Source organism: Lygodium microphyllum, chromosome 19 (genome assembly GCF_053477565.2).
Source record: "Lygodium microphyllum isolate KBCC chromosome 19, Lygodium_microphyllum_v1.1.10, whole genome shotgun sequence".
Taxonomy (NCBI): Eukaryota; Viridiplantae; Streptophyta; class Polypodiopsida; order Schizaeales; family Lygodiaceae; genus Lygodium; species Lygodium microphyllum.
This window is the reverse complement of record NC_141153.1, coordinates 18,634,766-18,656,662: the sequence shown is the minus strand read 5'-3', so window position 1 is coordinate 18,656,662 and position 21,897 is coordinate 18,634,766. Positions and strand designations below refer to the sequence as shown.

Here is a 21,897-nt window from a genome sequence, read left to right as displayed (position 1 = left end):
CCACATTGAGTATTAGAGTCATAAAGCTCCCATCATCGGCCTTTGTTTATATAAACATGGATCCATATCATTGTAGGTATATCCCTGTGAATAGATGAAAGCATGTAACTTGTGGTACCATTCCTTAGGTGCCTAGTTCAGGCCATAAAGGATATTTCTCAACTTACACACTAGGTGTTTTTAAAGGTATTTCTTGCAATTTCTCTCAAAGCCCTTAAGATGTTGCATACAAATCTCACCATGCAAGTCCCCATGTAAGATCATCATCTTTATATCCACTTGCTAAAAGTCTAGATCTAACTACACACAACACCAATCATAGGATAGTCATCTTGACTATAAGAGAGAAGAGTTTATGAAATTCAATACCATACTCTTGCTTAAAATCCTTAACAACCAATCTAGTCTTATACGCTATGTTGGGGTGTCCACTAGGGGTACTCTTTAACTTGTACACCCACTTCTATGGAAAAGTACACTTTTCGTTAGAAAAAGGAACCAAATCCTATGTATGATTTATTTGCAATGAGTTATAATCTACTTGCATGGCCATAGTACTTGCTAGCATAAAGCCCAATCAAACTAAAACAAATTCAGTAAGTAATCAATCATAAAACCATCAAGTAAGGTGTACCTTACTCTTGAGTTTTTTTAAAGTACTACTTGGATGTGTCACAAAGTGCCAAAAAAATATTTCTTTGCTTCTTTCGATATGTGCTTGTTGCAGCCTCGTGTAGTGCATTGGTCCCCCCCTCCAACACAACATACCAAAACAATACATATCATAAGGATTCCTACAAGGAAGCATGGATACTCCTACCATATCATGATTGGCAAACCCTTAACCACAAGTTGAGCATTTTGTAGCCTCAAATATCAACATTGTCTTGTAGCCAGTTTTGGTGCAAGAGGGGTAATTGGTGTGGATAATTATCCATAGTCACTTAGATGGGTCAAGAAATGAGCTTGCCCTTTTAGCCTAACTAGCTCTTCCTTGTTATTTTTGAATTCATCCTATATAAAAGCCACTACCATATCGGGATCCGATTTGTACCTTCTTGACATGGATGTGCATGCATTGACATATTAACACTACGGGGTTGTATTTGGGCATTAGAAACATGTTGTCAAACCTTTTCATATTTGACATCCTCTTCAATCTCACCAAGTTTCTCCTTGTGAGCTTCAATCTAGCACATGATTTTCAATCTCAATAACTAATATATTGTCATTTCTAAGGTCTCCTCAAAATTTGGTAGCTTTAATTTCCTTTAAGAGACCCTGCTTGACATACTAATTGTGCTATACTTTTTCATAAACTTCTTTTGCCACCATGATTTGTTTTTGCACTAGTTGCATCCTCACCATTATCTTTTAAAAAAGGGACTCTACATTCGTTACCATAGAGTCAACATCATCTCCTACTAGCCAAGAACAACCCATGTCACATGTAGTGAAGGTTAGTTCCTTTGACTTATGTTGGTATTTGTTATTAGCATGCTCTAAGCTTGGCTCATCATGTGCAAGGCTTGCTAATAGCCATCTTCTCATTTTCTTTTCAAGTTCCCCTCATGTAGATGATATCTTCATGGCCTCCTTTGTTAATATTTCCCATACAACTCATTTCCCAGAGGCATTTCATCAACCCCAAAATGGAATGCTAATCCTTTTGCAAAGGCAATGCTCCTCACCATTTGTAGTTTTCTCCTCCTAATAAATTTTCATGTGCAAAGGCCTCACTTCATCCTTGTGCTCATCAAGAACAAGTCTTGCTACGATCGACCCTTTCCCAAAGTGATGCTCCTTGAATATAGCAAGGCAAAGCTCTTTTAGAATATCTTTGTCTCCTCGGACTCGTCTTAAATTGGCATAGGTTTACCCCAACCATTGTTAGACCATGTATAACATGGAATTCCTCCTTCATGGTGCAAAATATAGGATGCTTGTCACTAGATGCCATTTCCTTACTCCTTTGCAAACTAGCTCGGCAATACTATAGATCACACATACATGTGTGTGTGCATGTGTGTGTGCGTGTGCATATGTGTGTGCATGTGTGTGTGCATGTGCGTGAGAGAGAAAGAGAGAGAGAGAGAGAGAGAGAGAGAGAGAGGGAGAGAGAGAGAGAGAGAGAGGGAGAGAGAGGGAGAGAGAGAGAGAGAGAGAGAGAGAGAGAGAGAGAGAGAGACAAAGAGAGAGAGAGAGCCCTATATGCAAGTTCTCCTTCACCTTTTTCTTTTGAAGCCTAATTGGAAAGTGGTAGGAGAGAAGGAAAAGCATCACCTTCACACACACACAGAGCATGGCTCACCAACGTGGTAACCACATCATTACTACTTCATGATGACAAGTTATTCCCACATTTAAAAAGACAATTCTGTTCACCTTTTCAAAACCAAAAATCCTTTCTATAAAGCTAAAACAAGCTAGCTAGGAACTTACTCAATAGCTCACATATTACTACGCTACAACTCTCATATACATCCACATAGAATAGTTGGTTCTATCCAACAAGTTGTCCTCAACAATCAACATATGGAATAAATCAATGCTCCCAGCCATGGCCATCAATTGCAGTTAATGCAAAAGTTGCATGTAGAGATAAAAATATACCCAAAATCAATCTATGCTAATAGCACATTACAAAGAAGATTATACAAGCCATTATCTATAGATATGATGGCTATAAAAAATTCTACACAAAAGGAAAAAATAGCCTATGTGGTACTAGCAATAGTGGAACGAAGGGCTAAAATGATCCCAAATAAAAAAGATATGACAAAATAGCCTACACACTACTGGGAATTTTATATTTGACTTGTAAATGTTCATCAAATCTCATCTTGATTGGAGGAAACCAAGTGGAGGACATTCATGACTCTACCCAAGAGAGTGAGTATGCCGTAGAGTTAATAGGCATATATACAAGGCCACGAATAAAAGACTTCCTAAGGAGCATAAAAAGTGCCTTGATGGTTGTAAGTCTATTCACATACATCACTAATGAAATATGATAACATGGGTCAACAAGAAGAACATTAATGAAATGATTAAAAGGGACAATTGCCCCTTATCTTAAATACAGAAAATGTTGAAACATGTAGTAGGTAAGACAACATGCAACATTTTAGACAAGTCCTTAGGTTACAATCCAGTGCAAGTTTATCTAAAGGCCAAGAAGATAAAAAAGTGTGAATGTCTTGCAATAAGGAAACCTTGCCTTCTTTTCTAAGCTTTAATTGTTGCAATTGTCAACAATTTTTCAACTAATCCAAATTTAGAAACCATTGTGAAATCTCAATGCCATATGGATGTGGAGTTGCATAGTAAAAAGCAAGTTATATATGATAGATTAAAGTTTTAGTTTTCTCTTATAGTTCTTTCTAACTTTCCTTTTTAAAGTCGTGCTACTTTTTAGGATAACCGTTGTAATAGAATTTTTAAAAAACTAGCACTTTTAATATGATTTTATGAGAACATTGTGATTTTAAAAAATTAGCCATTTTCATATGATTTTATGAGAGCCTAAATTCTGACAAATATAGGAAAAATATGACATTTTTGAGACAATATTCGAAAAGATTTTAAATGTTTCTCTTAAGATGAATTACTACCCAAAAGTTTTACAATTGTGTTTGAAAGAGAATTCAAATGATTTAAAATGAGAACATATGATTAAGAATTCCATGTATCTACACAACTTTGATATGGCAAATTATAGTCTAACATGCAAACATGTGCATGAGAGTTCATAGGAAATTTTGCACAAAATTGATCATGAGGTATGGTGTATCCCAACCACGTGCATGTCATTGTGCACCACATGTAGGCTTGCACATGTGTGCATTACTTGGACAGTCATGTTAAACCATTGGAAGTGTAAGTTCTCTTTACAAATGTAATCCAACTTCATTTCAAATTTAGTCTTAGCCTTATAATCATGTAGAGCCCTGATTGGAAATTACTTACATTGGAAGCAAACATGTTTGCACTCTCTCTTTGATAATTGATCTAACATTAAGGTTTGGTTTTGGCTCTTGTTCATGTGGACCCATGGTAAAGAACTTGCTTACATTGTTTTTACCAAATGGAATTAACCCATGGCCATGATGCAATTGTTGATTAGTTGAATGATGACCGGAGTGATGGCTGATGGTGTAGGCAGTTGTCCACTGAAGTGATATCTCTCCATGAATTATAATTCAATGTGAGACATCATAATGAACCAATCAAACCAATTACTTGGTAGTTGGGTAGATGCGAATGGATGTTAAAGCTAGACCAACAATTGTCTAACAGTTGATGAACTTCAATTTCCTTGGACTAGACATGAGAAAGCTAGTCATCATTTGTCTTGCACTATTCTCCAATGAAGTGATGTCTGGCGATGAATTGAGATTGGATTGGATACGAGACATCATAATGAACCAATCAAACCAATTACTAGGCTCTTGGGTGGAGGTGAATGGATGTTAAAGCTAGAGCAGCAATTAAGATTGGATTGGATATGAGACATCATAATGAACCAATCAAACCAATTACTGGGCCCTTGGGTAGAGGTGAATGGATGTTAAAGCCGGGCCCTTGGGTAGAGGTGAATGGATGTTAAAGCTGGATCAGCAATTGTGGAGAGCGTGGGCCTCCTCAAAAGGATTGATGAACTCCTTGGAGTCATGAGAAAGGCCAGTGGTCACTCGTCCTGATGAGCAAGTTGTGGTGGCCAATAGGAAGTTGACGATCAATGGAGGAGATGAGGTGGTGGAAAGAAGGGGGGTCGATGAGAAGTCGGAGGGGACCCGAGTAATCAGAGTAGCCAAACTGTTGGGCGGAGGCTCGTAGGAGGGAAGAGAGAAGGGCGTGCTGCAGGTGGGCAATGGAGATAAAGCGCTTTGTCGCGTAACAATCCTTATAAGGACAATTATCTGCCTCTGCGCCTGATGACGATGGTAATGAATATGGTGATGATGATGAGTAAAGTAGCAACACAGGGATGCAGCCACGGTGTCGATGTTTTCTAAACGATTGGCGCATGCGATCGAATATGAGCCTGGATTTTATGATTATTGCAGCCGCCATAGCTGCTGCTGCAAGAGCCGGTGAAGGGATGTGGAATTAGAAGGATCAAGTACTAGAAGACGGAGAGAGGCGTGTTGTCGATACGCGGGTATCTTCGATGTGGGACTATACTGTCACATGCGCTCAAATTTATATGTAGCAGCTGGGATGCACTTATAGCTGATTAGGACGTCATGTGTGAATTCATACGTGATATCGCCCTCCTTCGCAGTGCTGATTAGGACGTCATGTGTGAATTCATACGTGATATCGCCTGTTCGCAGAATGGATGATACTTTCTCTCATATTGGCTTTTGACTAATTACTGTGTGGTCGCTTTTGACCCAGGATCGTAATTGAGTGTTTTACTCTGGGTCACCTTTCATCGCTTGAGCAGCGTTATGCCACTTCCCGGACCGATTCAAGATGATGATAACAATAATAATATGAAGACTGCGCAGATGTGAAAATTCATCCCGGGACGACCTTATTTTTTGACACGGGCAACTCAAGTTTTATCATCCTTATTCGTAATTCGTGCATCAATTATAACTTTATAAGTAGAAAATCCTGACTCGTGAATCTCTCTCGAGTCCCTCACACACGTTTAACAGACTCACGGGTATGTACGTAAGCAGAGAAAAGGTCTCCTTCTTAATCAGAGTGAGCACACGTCTGCATATACGCACTGTATCTAGATTCTACCTCCCGTGCAGGTATTTGCAACTACAGGTGGCACTGCCACTGGCTTCCTCCTCTCTCTCTTTGTTGCCGATCCTACTACGCCTGGCCCAGCTTCCTAGGCAACTTCAGGTAAATATAGCAACATTCAGCTGCAGCATTCCCATCGAACCCCATCTTCATTCTCTGCTACCATCCATAGATGTTGATAGCAGAGCTCGGATTCTCTCGGCCGAGCGCCTCTAGGCAGATTCAGCTTGCAGTACATGGATGCTGCTTACCTCCGATTCAAGAATTACGGCCAGCGGCTGTGCACTGGCCGCATACTCATGCTTCCATGCTCGACACCATCTTCCCTTCACCGTTCCTGCTTTCTTTGTACATCTCATCCTGAACGGCTTGGCTCTTTAGTCCTAGATTGCATATGGTACTTGAATCTAGTTCTTCCTTGTTTCACCAACACTCCTATCATATATGCCATTGCTAATAAATGCCATTGTATACGTCATATAAGATATCAAATTTTCGTACTCTTGAATTGGAGTAAACAGATAAACCGCTTGTTCAGTTTAAAATAATGCGGTTAATAATATTATGAAGAAAACGAAAAATTTACAAGAACTAGTGCCAACTTCAAGCTTACATAGTCTTATGCCTTAGAGAGACCCTTGACAAAAACTTGGAATACATTGTCTACCGTTTTGAAACCTTTCACAATACTGAAAATCTCACTCCTAGTCATGTCCCATCTATCCTTTGGGGAGACCTTATCATTCCTTAGCCTCCAAATTTCTTGCATAGTGACATCTCTTAGAACATTCTAGAGTTTCATTGACTACTCATCCAATGTGCTTTAGTGTCCAAAGAGAATTAGTTTGCTATTGATTCATTGACTACTCATCCACTGTGTTTTAGTGTCTAAAGAGAATTAGTTTGCTATTGATTCATTGACTCATCCAATCTGCTTTAGTATCCAAAGAGAATTAGTTTGTTATTGATTGCATCAACAAAACCAACTTTGCGAACCCATGGTTCAATATGCTTCCATAAGCTTCGACCTCTTTGAAAGACCCACGTGAGGTGCTTGATAAATTCTTTCTTATACCTCCAATTAGGACAAGTGGTGAAATTCACATGAGCTTTTTCCATCTTCTTCTGTTTGGAAGCTTCTTCATGACCACCTTCCATAACATGAAGTTTAGTTTCTTGGAGGGGATGGCTTGCTAAGCATTGCGAACTCTTCTTTGCCAAGTCCTATTCTTTGACATGGGGTGCCATCTTCTCAAGTATTTAGCAGCCAACAATATATGTTTCGGTTTCTTCCTTGCAAAGTCTTTTATGCTCTTACAGTACCAAAGATTCTTCCTAGTAGGAGAACTCATGTATTTACTCAGATTGCCATAAAAAATCGAGTTTACTAAAGGCAATTCTTCCTTCCATTAGGAGAAATATGGACTCTCTTTTTTGCCCCTTAAGGGGGTTTCTCTCACCTCTCTCTCTCTAAAAAGAGATTCCAAAATAATATTAGAATAAGAGATCTTCTACAATCAAGCAAATCTTGTATTTATATTTTCAAAAGATTTCACCTATTATTTTATTTTCAAATTGTAGGGTAAGGTCACTTTTTCTCAAAATCCTCATAACTAAAAAAATACAATTCTATTTTTTGTAAAAACAAAGCCAATCATTAATATACCACTCTTTAATGTCCTCATGACTTTTTAATATGCAAATATATTAAAATCATTCTCATTATTGCTTCTTAAAAGGGCGGAAGTTAAAAAATAATATAAAATTACGTACACATCATATTTTAAGATTATTTTTTACCCAGAGACACCTTTCTGACTCGAGAGTTTCCTTGTAAATTTTTATTGTTTTTGGACAAGTATATATGCCTATCTCTATGCATTTCTTCATTCTCTCTCAAAGCTTTAGTTTTTGGATACACCTAGATAAATTAGGAACTCTCTTACAAAAGTTGAGGTTTAGGGGTGGTGATGCCAATACATTTAAAGAGGCAGTTGCTAAATTTCATAAGTCCATGGTGGAGGCATGGACTACAAGTAGTATAACACACCACATGGTCAGTATTGTCACCATTACAAAAAAATATCATCATTTCGAATTATTTTAGGTTTCTAATATCTCTTCTTATTCACTATATACTTGAAGCACATGGTCCATACTTTGCAAATCAAGGAATTTTGGCAGTATAGCCAACTCAAGGCATGGAACGATCTCATTGGCAAGCTTGCTGTGCTTTTCAAAAGGCAACTGATCATGGAGGTGGCATCAATGATTCCAATTTTATGAGGCAATTATTACAATGGTGGTATAGAAGATTAGAGATATGATATGAGAAAAAAGAAAAGAAGTCCAAAAGCTCTCAAGCAGAATTTATAAGTAGGATAATATATGAAGTGAGAAAAGCAAGATATGAAAACATCACAGCTAGACAATGCCACGCAAAATGGTTGGCAACCCAAGTGAGAAATTGCAAGAAATGGAGACCTAAATAAAGATAATACTTTTGATGCATTTAGAGTCCACGAGAGAGTATAGGTACCCAGGATATGACACATCAATACTCCTACCTTTAACATGAGATGTCTTGCAAATTTTATTTAAAATTTCGAAGGTTTGACACTATATTTTTCAAAGTCGATTTTGAACTATGTATTTTAATTTTAAAGTTCATTTACACATAAGAAGTGAAGATGGAGGCCACACATAGCTGCGCTACATGAGATAAGGAAATTCTAGAATAGTTCCAACTTGATTATTCCTAAGGCACCATTCTCTACGTTCGTGCGAGAAATACTGCAAGATTTGTAGTTAGAGAATCATCACAAGTTCTTTTTAAGGAACGAGGCGAGGAATGTCAGGCGATGGTCAAGCCAAGCCTTGCTTGCTCTCCAAGAAGTAGCTAAAAGTTACTAGATTGATCTAATAGATGATTCTCAATTTTTAGCCATTCATGCCCGATGTATCACTATTAAGCCCATAGATATGGTTCTTGTTCGTAGGATCCGCAACAACAAGGATGCATATCAGTGATCAGTTGTACATGGGCCGATGCACTATATCTTTACTGTATTTGGCGACTTGGCAATACTATATCTGATATGCGATATTCCATTTGACCCATGACTTATTTTTTGTGAACACATTTAATTTGCACTTGTGTATACTCGGTGCGGTGCACTACAAGATATAGGTCTTATACCGACGTTTAAAGCGACGAAAACACAAACAACAAAATTTTTCCCCGTCGTCGCAAAAAGCATCGTTATTAACGACGCCATAGAAACATCGGTATTGGTGTCACTATCAGCATCGCTATTAGCATTGCTATGCACGTCGCAAACCGTCGCTATCAGCGATGCTGATAGTAACGCCAATACCGACGCTGATAGCGACGGTTTGCAACGTGCATAGCAATGCTAACAGCGACGCGAGCAATAAAACTTGCGATACTAATAGCGACGGTAACAGGGAAAAAAAAATTATGACAGGGCAACAAGCTGCCCTGCCACATATAGCACTGTGTGCTTTATAAGAGCCATACAAAATAGTTTCTGCACTACTGTGTACAATGCGCTTGCAAACAAAAACAATATATACTGAAATCATAAAACTGATACATGAAATAAATACATGATTGCATAAAAAGCGATTGGTACAATCATGACAGGATATCATTAATACATAGAACATGTCTACATAGATCAGGCGACTCAAAAATAAAGGTGTGTGAGCTCCAGGGATCCAAGGGCGAGCTACGCATCCTCATTCCCTGAAAGCTCATCCCGCCGCAAAGGAGCATCAAACAGACTCTGTAGAAAAAAAAACAACACATCAGTCCACCATACGAGCCATCACCCTCCTCCCCTCATCATTCATGATGATGGCTCCTGACTTACTATCGACCAGATATCCATAACCCCTAGGAGTATGCCTAAGATGGGTTCTCTCCCATCTGCGTCCACGCTCCTGGGTATATCCAAGATACCCCTCTGCATCCAGTGTACCGACGGGGGTAATCTCTCTCAGAGTGGCACCCAAAGGGGTGCCACCTGCTGACGGCTGCGCAAAAGCCGGAGTAACAAGAGTAGACATCCCCGCAGGTGTGATAAATCTTGGAGGTGACGCACCTCCAGCTGAACGACGAGATGGAGACACGGCGTCTATGTCTCCACAGCATCCACCTAAGCCACGAGAGCGAGGAGTTGCACCTGTATCTTGTGTCGACCGCGAGCTTACTACCTCTGTATCTCTGCAGCATCCCCCTGATCCCGATGCACTCCCTCCCTCTGGCCCAAGTCGTGAGCGTCGAGATCATCTACTCGAAGCCGAAGCATCCGATCGCACTGAAGCAGATCTAGCAGAGCGCCTTGACGAAGAACGAGATAGCTCCTGCAGTTAGACGCGCAAAGTCGGGCGCGTCTATCATTGCGTCTATAAGTGTGTGTAAACGTGCGTGTAAATAGACATGAATTTTGCGTCTATATATCCGCGCAAATAGATGCCAATATAGACGCGCCAGCAGACGCACAATTATTTAACCACCTAAAATTGCAATTCACATAATTAAAAAACCAAAGTTAATAATTATTTAACCCCCTGAAATTGATTCTTGAGCATGCATGTGTGTGCATGATAAAAACCACAGAATTAAGAATACACATTAAATCATTGAATTAAAAAAATAGAGTTAATAATTACTTTTTCATTGCTCTCTAATGAATGGCAGTTCCTCCAAACAAGCTTGATATAAGTCGTAATTTCTCTACTTGAAGATGATAAAAAAATAATTCCTTTTTATTATGGAAAATTCAATTTAGCTTTAAACTTGACTATTGATTCTTGAGTATGCACGTGTGTGCTCGATAAAAACCATAGAATTAGGAATATACATTGAATCATTAAGCAAATTAAGTATGTTATACTGAATGATCCATCTCATCTTCAATGAGATCAGCCCTTGCTAAACTATCTACTTCTAGGTCTATGTTACCAAGAGTTAACGAAACAAATAAGTCTATCCCACTATCAGATGTGTTGCTATATTGCTCAATAACTTCATCAATATCATCGACAATCACATTATTATCTTCTTCTGCGTTTCCTTGAACATCCTCGCAAGGTTCATCTTGTAATATATCACGCATATCATCCATTATGGTGTCATCATGCACATCATCATTAATTGTTGGATTGTCATATGCTATCTCCATGTCGGTAATATTACCATATATTGGTTTTGAACGATTAGATATAGGGATGACATACCACCATCGGTTATTGTTTACCATTGGATGATACACAACCTGTATTTGAAAAACAAAAGCAAGAAACTTAAGTACTTATTATATTGTGTATATGTATCACATATATACATATTAAAAAATTAGCCTTTGCATATATACCTGCTCGTATTGTTGAGGTAGTACTAATGTGTCATTCTTGTTTTGGTGAAATTTTGTAGAGTCAATGATTACAAAACCACTTGGATGACGTCTGATTGTGCAATGCTCACCATTTGTTACCACTTCTTTAAACCACTTCGCATCCAGTACATATATAAAGAATCGTCTGAAGTCAAGCTTCAGAATATCTTGGATCAAGCCACAATAACCTTCCATGGTACCATTGGCATCCTCGAAGTGAGCAAGGACACCACAATCTTGGGTATTTCTCTTTTCATCTATACGTTGAGTTCGAAGATGTTTACCCTTACACCAAAGTGCATTAAATAATGTGCACTAGTAATAAAAGATAAAATATCAAACATGTCAATTATTTATATAAAATAAAACTTATAGAAAAAAATTAATTGATAGTATGGCTTACCTTTGATAAGCAACCTCGTGAGTATTCCCACTCTTCTTGAGATATATTAATTTCCTCCTATTTTTCCATTCTCTCCATTTCCTCATGTAACCAATCTATATCAATATGACGTGGGAGCGCATTTAGATGATCTGGAAATGAGACATTACGTCCATATCTAGTGCGAAATTCTTGTCTTTCGCTTTTTCTTCTTGCCCTTGCTTCATTATATAGTGTCACCCATTTGCTCATTACATCACTATTGAGCACACAAAAACTATTTAACTTACGAAGTTCTTCTTTTGTTAGCACTTTAATCATTCCTTTTCCTTGAGGTACTATAGAGGTCATTCTCAAGTCTTCATCATCTTTCCATAGTCGTGGTTGAGAGGGATCCACTTCAGCAAGATATTTAGAGATATAAACAAGGGATGATTGCACTAACCAACCCTCAGGCCGTGCTTTTTGCCTCACAAAATCTTTCAAGGTTTTCATGAAGCCCTCAAGAAAAAACATCCATCTTACATGAACTGCCCCACAAAGTGCGATCTCATCAATCAAATGTACGAGTAAATATAATTGAGTAGTCAGAATGGATCGATGAAAAATTTCCTCTACCAAACAAACCACCTCAACAGATAATACTCGAGCATCTTGCAATGTGTTTGGATCAATTTCCTTCGAGCTCACGTATCTGTCAAGATGTATTTGAGAATTGTCTATTTTTTTGTAGAAATTCAAAGATATATAATGAAAAATACAATGTATACACACCTCACAAGCTCTCCCATCTTTTGAATGATATCACGTACATCTTTGGATACACAATGGGATATGCTAGTAGGAAGTACGAATTGAATGTAAATAATATTCATAGATCAAATGATTAGTTGAGGAAAAAGTCATCATACCCCAAAGTTTAGAGATAGTTACTCCACTAATTACTATATTCATGGTTAGAGATACCCTTACTTGAATCATTTTGTGCCAATCGTGGGACTTCAAACCAGATAGTTGCTCCACACCTCTTTTCTTTTTCTTTATGAAGGCTCCCTTGAGACATCTCATACATCCTGTGGGTGTTCGAAAGCTATATATTTGTTCCTTCACTATTTTTTCCTCGTTCTTTGACAACATCCAAGGTGCATGGGGTAGCTCAATCTTGCCTCTGGGTCCAACCAATGCATGGCCAGGCTCGTCTCATGCGACCAATTTTACGTAAATCCTCCCTTACATTAACTGAATCACGATGTCGTATTGCTATGCATTCGAGGCGTGAAAACCACCCAAAAGTTGTGTATGGGATTTGATACTTTGTACATATTTAGTTGTTGTGTTTATACTTTTGTTCTACGTGTAAGAGGGTTTGGAGCAAGAGAAATTAATCAATAATGCTTTGATTGACATGTATGCAAAATCTAGTATGCTTGGAAAAGCCCAAGAAGTATTTGACAATATGTCAGATCAAGATGTCGTATCTTGGACGACACTTATGACAGGATATGCAGAACATGGACCATTTGTCAAGGCACTTGCTTTTTATCATCACATGCAATTAGAGGGTGTCTGTCCAGTTGTTGTCACTATTGCTTGTGCCTTGAAAGCTTCTATGTGCATGAAAGATTTGAGATATGTTAAACATGGATTTCACTAAAAAGCTCAAAAAGGGCAACCCATTATCCAAATCCTCCTAATCCTAACAAAGTTTTATATCTTAACAAGATTGAGGCTCCTGTGCTGAAAGACGTTGAAAGAGGAGTACCAGTTACATTCTCCATCCAAGCAGGACATGATGTAGCTTTTTGCATCACCAGTGACCCTGTTGGAGGTCCATCTGTTGCAAATGCAACCCTGTTTGCAGGAGGACCAGATGCACATGGAGTACCTACAAGCCCATATGAACTAAAGTGGCAGCCTGATCGCCTGACGCCTGATGAGGTCTTTTATTAGTCCTACTTTCATAAGAAGATGGGCTGGAAGGTCCAGGCTGTAGATGGGGGCTTAGCTGATATGTATAACAATAGTGCTTTTCTTGCTGATCACATGGTAGCCTTGTTCTGGATGTTGAGAGACTCAGGGATCTCATTTGCAGTACAAGCACAGAAGAAAAGTGGTTATGTTGCAATAGGATTTGGAGAAAAAAAATGGTAAATACATTTGCATATGTGGGTTGGCTGGAAACGGATGTTTGCCATGTCTCTACATACTGGATAGATGGTAGAGAACCATCTAGCATTCATCCCACGGGAGAAAATCTGACAGATGTCACATTCATGCAGCAAAATGGTGTGCTGATATTTCAATTCAGCAGGCCAATAGACCCTAATTGTAGTGGACGTTCAGAATGTAGGAACATCATAGACCCATTGATTCCACTCAAAGTAGTATGGGCCTTGGGAACACAATGGAAAGCTGATCAGCTCACAGACAGGAACATGCATTCATTGAACAGCAGCAAGTACATGTCTATCTATTTGACGAAGGGGTTAGCTGAAGCAGAACACGAGTTAAGAACTGTATTGGTAGTCCATGGATTCATCATGTTTTTGGCCTGGGCTCTACTATTTCCAGGTGGAGTCTTGGCTGCAAGGTATCTGAAACATCTAAAGGATGATGGTTGGTACCAGATCCACGTTTATTCACAGTATTCAGGGGTTGCAGTGATGCTGCTAGGTGCTATTCGCTGTAGCTAAGCTTCATGATTTCCATCTTCATTCTTGGCACGTGAAATTTGGCTTATCAGCAATTATTCTTGCCTGTTAACAACCTCTGAATGCATTTTTCCATTAAAAAAAAATCAGCCAACAGCAGTGAACGAACATCAAGGAAAAGGCTCATCTGGATGTGGGAGGCGTATGCATGAATGACGTCCCTAGCATGAGGATAGATTCTCAGCCTTATGGTGGCGTCAAGGAATCTGGGCGAGGCCACTTTTTTGGTGGGGAGAAAAGCCAATTTGGGGGCCGCTTTATTAGTCTGAAGGGGGGAAGTTGAAAAAGAAGAGGAAAATCGTAAGAGAAAGGAAAAGCTATGGAACCGGAGAATTTTGACGAAGGAAAAATAGCCCATGGAGTTAATGTCAGGACGTTGCTTTTTTTTCTTTGGCGGATTGATCAGTTGAGGACGGACGTTCGATGGACTAAGAGGGAGGCTATGCTCGGCTGTCCTGATCCTGACCTTTGAAATTGCTACAACGCGACTTTACTTCTGTGGCAAAGCGAACGGCACAAAGAGACAGTGAAGGGGGAATTGTGCTCTTGGAATGCACGCCCATGGCTGCTGCTGACCCCTGCTGATGCTTCTCTATCCTTTGTATGCATCAGTCTAGGCCATCGAAAGCGAAACGGAAGAGGATGTCGTCGATCGGAAGGGGGGGCTTCTATTCCCTTACAGGCCACTGGTTTCTGTGCGACTGAAATCCTTCAACAAGTTGAGCTGAAAATCAAAGAGCTGTTCAATCTTTCCCCTACTCGCCACTGGTTTCTATGCGACTGAAATCCTTCGACAAGTTGAGCTGAAAATCAAAGAGCTGTTCAATCTTTCCCCTACTACAGGGCTCACCATCAGATGGTGTCGGTGTCATAGAACCATTCTGTAGGCGGGTCTTTCATATCCTCCTCTTAGTCAAAGTTGAGACTGCATCCTGGGCATCCTGCCAATCCGTTTTAAGTCCCATAGGCTTCGTGCGATCCTCAAGAAGCTCTCCCAATTCTTCCTGAAGAGCAGGATCTGCAGCTTGCAAGAAAAGCTCAACTTTTTCAACATCCAATGCTCTTTTTTCAATGGCATCAAGCTGACTATACCTCTCTTCAAATTCTCGAATCAACTTTGAAGCAGCTAGTCTTGCTGAATTGAAAATTGGAAATGGTGATTTTTTGCTATCCATAGAGAAGCAATGCTTTCAGGAGATGCTTGAGCGGCATGGAAGGGGGTTTGTTTTTTTCCCGCATGAGATTGGATGTGTGAATCTTGATATTGTTGCTCCTATGGTGATCTTTACTATTCCTCATATTCCATGGAATCTCCGACCTATTCTAGTGCCTAAAGCACACCTGCCAAAGCTGATTGATTTATTGAATGAGAAAATCAGGATGGGAATTCTTGAGCCTTCATCTGCACTATACTCAAACAGGTGGTTTACGGTTCCAAAGAAGAATGGTACTCTCCGATTTACACAAGACATGCAGCCAGTAAACAGAGTTACTATCAGGAATGTTGGTATAGGTCCAGTTGTGGATGAGTTTGCAGTAGCATTTGCTGGATGTGCCATCTATTCTTTAGGTGACTTGTATTCAGGATATGATCAGTTTCAGCTGGCTTTGGAAAGCAGGGACATAACCACCATGAGAACTCCTATTGGGCTTGTTAGGATGTGTACCTTGCCTCAAGGTGCCACTAATTCTATTGCGCATATGATGAATGCCATGCATAAGGTCCTTCGTGATTATATACCTCAGCTTACCATACCTTTCTTGGATGATGTGCCCATTAAGGGGTGTGCAGAAGAAGAGAAGAATGAGAGTCTAAATGAGCAGGGATGCAGATACTTTGTGGCTGATCATATTTCAGCTTGTGAGAAGATTTTGGCCAGGTTAGAAGAAGCGAACTTGACACTATCAGGGCAAAAATCTGTTTTTGGAGTGAGTGAGGTTGTCATTGTTGGACATATGTGTGGATATTATGGTAGGAAACCCTCACCTAATAAGGTGGATGCTATAGGCAAGATTGCGGAGTATTGTTCTACCACTTCAGAGGTATGGAGATTCATTGGAGCTTGTGTGTTTTATATGATTTGGATACCTCATTTTGCACACATAGCAGATTGTTTATATCAGCTGCTTCGAAAGGGGCAGAAATTCTATTGGGATGAGAGCCAGACTAGAGCCATGCGGAAATTGAAGAAGTTATTGCAGATTGCTCCTACTCTCAGGAAAGCGGATTATAATTGCGGAAGGCCTATTGTATTGATAGTTGACACTAGTCCAATTGGCATAGGTTGGGCTATGGGTCAAGATGATGCAGATGGAAACAGGTATGCTATTCGGTTTGGGGCGAAAGTCCTAAACGAGAGACAGAGGAGATATCTGCAAATCAAGAGGGAGTTACTAGGGATTGTTACGGCTCTCAAATGTGACAAGGAGTACTTTATTGGAGCTTCAGTTGTGTGGTGGAGACAGATTGTTTGCCATTGATTGGTATGATTACGAGTTGCTCAACTCCGGATATAGCCATGTTGAGATGGATTGCATACATCAAGTCATTAAATCCAGAATTTAAACACATAGCAGGGAAGGATAATCCAGTGGCAAATATGCTGTCTTGAGCTAGATATGATGATGAGGAGATGCTATTTGCAGAAGAGGATGATGCAGAAATTTCAGTCCACTATGATTGATCATGTTTGCCATGTCTATGATATTGTGGCTTTCATAGAAGAACTTTATGTTGGAGATTGGTTGCAGATTGGCAAGTACCTTAGTACACTAAGCAAAAGAGATGAATGGACAGATGAAGAGTTCAAGAAGATCAGAAGGAAAGCCTATGGTTATTTTCTCAAGGACGGATTTCTTTGGAAGCATTCGAAGAAAAGAGGTGGATTACCTTTGCGGGTTGTCTGCGATAGAGGGACACAGTTACAGGTGATGAGGGAGTTTCATGAGAGTCCTTGGGCTGGTCATAGAGAAGTGTGGGCTACTTATGAGAAAATCAAGGAGAAATATTGGTGGAAAGGAATGTATAGAGATGTTTCTCACTTTGTTGAGACTTGCAGGGACTGTCAGATATATTCGGTAGTGCGTCATCGAGATGAGCTTCATCCGACCTATCCACTATGCATTCATTATAAGTGGGTAGTTGACTTGGTTACTATGCCTATGGGTCTATGGCAGATGAGATATATTGTTTTGGCTAGAGAGGATCTTACCAATGATGTTGAGGGCAAATCTTTGAGAACGAAGACCACTAGTGCAGTGTGTAAGTTCTTATTGGAAGAAATTTTCTGCAGGTATGGTTGTGTGGGTAAGATCACTGCGGATCGCGGTGAATTGGATGCAGATGAAGCTAGGGAGTTTTTCTCTCAGCTAGGAATCAAGTTGGCTCTAACCACAGCATACAATCCTGAGGGAAATGAGAAGAGTGAAAGAGGACATCCGCCGATAGTGAAAGCATTAGCCAAAGCATGCAAAGGACGAATTGGAGAATGGCCGAGACTTCTACCATTTGCTTTGTGGGCTGATCGTACGACTCATAGTGTTACCACAGGATATATGCCTGCAGATTTGATTTATGGTCAGAAACCGGTTATGCCGATTGAGACTTGTGCTTTGACTTGGTCAGTTTTACCTTGGCAAGAGGATTTGACGAGAGAGGAGCTCTTAGTTCTTCGGATTCAATAGTTGGAGAGAAGACCAGAGGATATTCAGCTAGCTATTGACAGGTTGAAGGTTGCTAGGCTAAGAAATAAGGACAGGTTTGACAGCAGGCATCGCTTGCGACCTAGAGCAATAGAAGAGGGAGACTGGGTATTAGTCTTTGATAGCAGCCTTGAAAATCAGCATACTGCACTTCGAAAGATGGTGAAAAGATGGTTTGGGCCGTACATAGTCAAACATGTCTTTGATAATGCAACATATGATTGACAGAATTGGATGGGACAATGCTTAGAGTGCCTATTGCTGGAAAAAGAATCAAGATTTTCAAGAAAAGAGATTATGAAGATTATGCATTGAAAGAATTTTCAAGAGAAGAGCAACGAGAAGAAACTCCAATGGAAGAGACAGATGATATGACAGATAATCTTGTTGATATACCAGAAATGCATAATGAAGAGATTGATCTGTTTGTGGATCTTGATGATAACGATCATGGGTAGTTGGCCCATCCAGAGGATGCGCATGATTAGAGGGGGTGGATGTCTTATTGCTACGAATTCGAGGTGTGAAAACCACCCAAAAGTTGTGTATGGGATTTGATACTTTTTACATATTTAGTTGTTGTGTTTATACTTTTGTTCTACGTGGAAGAGGGTTTGGAGCAAGAGAAATTAATCAATAATGCTCTGATTGACATGTATGCAAAATCTGGTATGCTTAGAAAAGCCCAAGAAGTATTTGACAATATGTCAGATCAAGATGTCGTATCTTGGACGACACTTATGACAGGATATGCAAAACATGGACCATTTGTCAAGGCACTTGCTTTTTATCATCACATGCAATTAGAGGGTGTCTGTCCAGTTGTTGTCACTATTGCTTGTGCCTTGAAAGCTTCTATGTGCATGAAAGATTTGAGATATGTTAAACATGGATTTCACTAAAAAGCTCAAAAAGGGCAACCCATTATCCAAATCCTCCTAATCCTGACAAAGTTTTATATCTTAACAAGATTGAGGCTCCTATGCTGAAAGTTGAAAGAGGAGTACCAGTTACATTCTCCATCCAAGCAGGACATGATGTAGCTTTTTTGCATCACCAGTGACCCTGTTGGAGGTCCATCTGTTGCAAATGCAACCCTGTTTGCAGGAGGACCAGATGCACATGGAGTACCTACAAGCCCATATGAACTAAAGTGGCAGCCTGATCGCCTGACGCCTGATGAGGTCTTTTATCAGTCCTACTTTCATAAGAAGATGGGCTGGAAGGTCCAGGCTGTAGATGGGGGCTTATCTGATATGTATAACAGTAGTGCTTTTCTTGCTGATCACATGGTAGTCTTGTTCAAGATGTTGACAGACTCAGGGATCTCATTTGCAGTACAAGCACAGAAGAAAAGTGGTTATGTTGCAATAGGATTTGGAGAAAAAAAAATGGTAAATACATTTGCATATGTGGGTTGGCTAGAAACGGATGTTTGCCATGTCTCTACATACTGGATAGATGGTAGAGAACCATCTAGCATTCATCCCACGTAAGAAAATCTGATGGATGTCACATGTATGCAGTAAAATGGTGTGCTGACATTTCAATTCAGCAGGCCAATAGACCCTAATTGTAGTGGACGTTCAGAATGTAGGAACATCATAGACCCATTGATTCCACTCAAAGTAGTATGGGCCTTGGGAACACAATGGAAAGCTGATCAGCTCATAGACAGGAACATGCATTCATTGAGCAGCAGCAAGTACATGTCTATCTATTTGACGAAGGGGTTAGATGAAGTAGAACAGGAGTTAAGACCTATATTGGCAGTCCATGGATTCATCATGTTTTTGGCCTGGGCTCTACTATTTCCAGGTGGAGTCTTGGCTGCAAGGTATCTGAAACATCTAAAGGATGATGGTTGGTACCAAATCCACGTTTATTCACAGTATTCAGGGGTTGCAGTGATGCTGCTAGGTGTGCTATTCGCTGTAGCTGAGCTTCGTGATTTCCATCTTCATTCTTGGCACGTGAAATTTGGCTTATCAGCAATTATTCTTGCATGGTAACAACCTCTCAATGCATTTTTCTGTTTAAAAAAAATCAGCCAACAGCAGTGAACGAACATCAAGGAAAAGGCTCATCTGGATGTGGGAGGCGTATGCATCAATGACGTCCCTAGCATGAGGATAGATTCTCAGCCTTATGGTGGCGTCAAGGTATTTGGGCGAGGCCACTTTTTTGGTGGGGAGAAAAGCCAATTTGGGGGCCGCTTTATTAGTCTGAAGGGGGGAAGCTGAAAAAGAAGAGGAAAATCGTAAGAGAAAGGAAAAGCTATGGAACCAGAGAATCTTGACGAAGGAAAAATAGCCTATGGAGTTAATGTCAGGGCGTTGCTTTTTTTTCTCTGGCGGATTGATCAGTTGAGGATGGACGTTTGATGGAGTGAGAGGGAGGCTATGCTCGACTCTCCTGATCATGACCTTTGAAATTGCTACAACGGGACTTTACTTCTGTGGCAAAGCGAACGTCACAAAGAGACAATGAAGGGGGAATTGTGCTCTTGGAACGCACGCCCGTGGCTGCTGCTGACCCCTGCTGATGCTTCTCTATCCTTTGTATGCATCAGTCTAGGCCATCGAAAGCGAAACGGAAGAGGATGTCGTCGATCGGAAGGGGGGGCTTCTATTCCCTTACAAGCCACTGGTTTCTGTGCGACTAAAATCCTTCGACAAGTTGAGTTGAAAATCAAAGAGCTGTTCAATCTTTCCCCTACTCGCCACTGGTTTCTGTGCGACTGAAATCCTTCGACAAGTTGAGCTGAAAATCAAAGAGCTGTTCAATCTTTCCCCTACTGCAGGGCTCACCATCACATATGTTGACAAAGAAAATGGCATCGTTACCTTGGTAGATGACAAAGATTTGACAGATGCTTGCCTTGTGCAGCGTCTCAATCCACTTCGATTGGAAGTACAAGTTTGTGATGATGTCCCTGAATCGTCCTCTCGCAAACCATCTGAAGCCAATCCAAAAGCCCAGAGACCAATCCAAAACCAACAGGGGATCTCAATTTTGAGACATATTTGACTGCCATTTTCCATGAGGTAATGTAATAGCTTTTGACTGGAATCTTTCGGGTATTGGAGTTGTTACCAGATATAACAGTTGTGGGAAATTGCTGCCAATTTGGGTACTGTGCTTACAGGCTGGACATGCATATTGAAGAACATTCCAGACATAGAGATGTCTAAAACAAAACTGCTTGTATGAAGAAAAATCCAGTCATAGAAGTGACTGAAACAAAGCTATCTGTATGACATGGTGAAGCCTAAGCAGATAAGAAATTACTTTATACTTTCCCAAGAAGAAGAAGTATGCTTAAAATGTATTTACACAGATGGATAGGTATCCTGAAATTGGAAAGCCTCTTGTCATAGCTCCTATAACAAAATCCTGTGTATTAGTCTTTTGATACGACCTTGTATCAATTTTGTACTTATCAAGAAAGCTTTAAATCCATTTTATTATTATCCTTTCAAAGGCGTTTCCTACGCAATCCAGAGGCTGCTCGGGTTTCTTCTTCTTGTACCTTGTATTTATTATTGGCAGAAATAAAACAGAGTCTTGGCATCATTTTCTCATCTTGCTTATTCACTTGTTTGATTGGATGCCCTGGCCTCTCTAGGGTGATCACATGGGTTCCCTTTGTAAGATTACCATCGCCTTTGTAGACTTGGGAGGTCATTGGGCAACCGACATGCACCCTTTGCTTGATGCTCTGGTTGCTTTGGGTTGGGATGCCGTGGGGCAAAAGAAACTAAATACCAAGAGCTTATTTCTCATGGCTCAATTTTAGATGTGAGAGGGGGTGTTGAGCTAAAAATGCATTAGTGTGACTTAAATTGTCTATTCCTTGTACACATAATGGCACGTAACAAGCTTAGTAGATGATAGTTGCAATGACTCATTT

General features: G+C 40.1%; 1 protein-coding gene and 2 pseudogenes across 1 annotated transcript in view; 2 read left to right on the top strand and 1 right to left on the bottom strand.

Moving 5' to 3' along the window:
* LOC148019617 (putative nucleoredoxin 1-2) overlaps positions 1-21,897 on the bottom strand; it is a 161,087-nt gene that overhangs the window by 20,058 nt on the left and 119,132 nt on the right. The gene's annotated exons all lie outside the window — the stretch shown is intronic.
* LOC148019619 (cytochrome b561, DM13 and DOMON domain-containing protein At5g54830 pseudogene) lies at positions 13,028-14,434 on the top strand (annotated as a pseudogene).
* Positions 18,689-20,114, top strand: LOC148019618 (cytochrome b561, DM13 and DOMON domain-containing protein At5g54830 pseudogene; annotated as a pseudogene).